Genomic DNA, 2,353 nt, shown 5'->3' on the forward strand with positions numbered 1-2,353 from the left:
CACCCGTAGCTCGTGGGATACCTGGAGGGGAGATGCAAACTGGAGCTACTGTACCAGCTTCTCTGGTGAATATGCTCAAACAGAACACCTTTGGAGGACTACCATCAGAAGATCCTAATGACCACTTAGAGGGGTTCTTGGAAATCTGTGAGACCCAGCAATTTGATGATGAAGTTTCTGATGGAATGCGACTCCGCTTATTCTCACTCACCTTGAGAGATAAGGCAAAGGTGTGGCTAAGAACAGTGCCTAGAGAAAAGATAGCAACTTGGGAATTATGTGAAAGAGCTTTTCTAGAGAAATTCTTTCCTCCTTCTAAAACTAAAGAATTGAGGAAGAAAATCACTAATTTCCAACAAGGCACTGGAGAGACTATTTATGAAGCATGGGAGCGGTTCAAAGGATATCTTCAAGCATGCCCACAACATGGCTTCAACCGTTGGCTTACCATCCAATTTTTCTTTGAAGGATTGGACCAACAAAGCACCATGATATTAGACTCAGCAGCTGGAGGATCTTTCATGGGGAAACCTATTAATGACTGCATGATTATTTTGGAAAATGTAGCCTCAAATCACAGCCAATACAGTGAAAGAGAAGTCACAGCAAGGAAAGGAACTCCGGGGCGATATGAAGTGAACAATATTGAGTTACTCTTAGCAAAATTTGATACTCTTAATCAAAGATTAGACAAGATGGAAAAAGCTAAGGTTAATTCAGTGGCTACAAATCAAGTATGTGACCTTTGTAGGGAACAAGGGCACACTGCAGTAGATTGTACCTCAATTTTTACTGGAGAAAAAGAAGATACTACTGAACAGGTGGCAGCTTCTCATAATTTCTATGACACTCCTCGAAGAGAGAAGAGTAATCCATATTCCAACACATACAACCCTGGTTGGAAGAATCATCCTAACTTTTCTTGGAAGAATAACCCAGTTCAAGGAACTAGCAATCAGCAACCTAATTTCCGTCCGTCCAATCACTTCATTAATGGGGAAGGCAATCCAGTACAGACACCCTCAATTCAACAAAGTGTTTCAAGATTAGAAAACCTTATGGAGAATTTTGTCACTAATCAAAAACAGACCAATGATTCAATGGCAAATTCTATTCAAAACCTTGCTGTCAAGGTTGAGAATATTACTCTCCACAACAAGATGCTGGAAAATCAAATTGCACAGTTGATGCCTAGTTCAAACAATTCTCCAGGTAAGTTCCCAGGTAAAACAGTTGCAAACCCAGCTGAAAATGTTAATGCTGTTACTTTAAGGAGTGGGAAGAAATTAGACAGACCTGTGTCTAATCAAAATGATAATATTGAGATTGATGAAGACGCTTCTCCTATGGTTGAAAAACCTGAAAAAGAGAGATTAGAAAAAGAAAAAGTATCTTCATCAAAGCCTCAAACTGTTTATCACCCTCCAATTCCTTTTCCTCAAAGGTTAGCAAGGACTAAACTTGATAGACAATTTGAAAAATTTTTAAATATGATCAAACAAGTGTATGTAAACATTCCATTTGTAGAAGCTCTACAACAGATGCCTACATATGCTAAATTTCTTAAGGATCTTTTAGCTAACCGAAGGAAATTGGATGATAGAGAGACTGTTACATTGATCCATCATAATTTGCCCAAAAAACTTAAGGATCCTGGTAGTTTCTCTATACCTTGTCTCATTGGAAATCTAAGGTTTGAAAAAGCCTTATGTGACCTTGGGGCAAGTATCAGTTTAATGCCTTTATCAATTTGCAAGAAATTAGATATGGGAGAATTAAAGCCTACAGCAATGTCAATCCAGTTAGCAGATAGATCTATAAAATATCCCATAGGAATTTTAGAAGATGTTCTAGTTAAGATAGGTAAATTTTTAATTCCGGGAGATTTTGTTGTTTTAGAAATGGAAGAGGACAAACAAATACCAATCATACTAGGTAGACCATTTTTGGCTACAGCAGGCGTGATAGTAGATGTCAAACATGGAAAATTGTCCTTATCCATTAATGATGAAACAATGGAATTTAATATTGCTAAATCTGTTAGACAACCTTCTCTTGAAAATATTTGCTGCAGGGTTGATATATTGCCTAAAGACATGGAGGAAGAAGTCATGAGATCTATTTTGAGGGATCCCTTGGAGAATTTTCTAGTTGGAGGAAAGCACATAGATCTTGAGGGGATTCAACCTAATTATGCTTGCTTGATCGATTCAAGTCCCCCGTGTAAAGAAAAAGATCCTCTAGTAGAAAGTCTTCTTGAGTCTTCAACAGATTGGCAAGAAGAAAACTCTCCAAAGTTAGAACTTAAACCACTTCCTTCATCTTTAAGGTATGAGTTTTTGGGGGCTAATTC

The 2,353-nt window shown here is 37.8% G+C and overlaps 1 non-coding gene across 1 annotated transcript; it reads right to left on the minus strand.

Moving 5' to 3' along the window:
* Nucleotides 1–326: 326 nt before the first annotated feature.
* Nucleotides 327–433, minus strand: LOC145957630 (small nucleolar RNA R71). The gene has a single exon (XR_014433673.1). It is a non-coding gene; the product is annotated as a small nucleolar RNA R71 (small nucleolar RNA).
* Between the last annotated feature and the right edge of the window lie 1,920 nt (nt 434–2,353).

The sequence above is a fragment of the Cajanus cajan genome, chromosome 4 (assembly GCF_000230855.2).
Source record: "Cajanus cajan strain Asha chromosome 4, NIPB_CcT2T_4, whole genome shotgun sequence".
Lineage (NCBI taxonomy): Eukaryota > Viridiplantae > Streptophyta > Magnoliopsida > Fabales > Fabaceae > Cajanus > Cajanus cajan.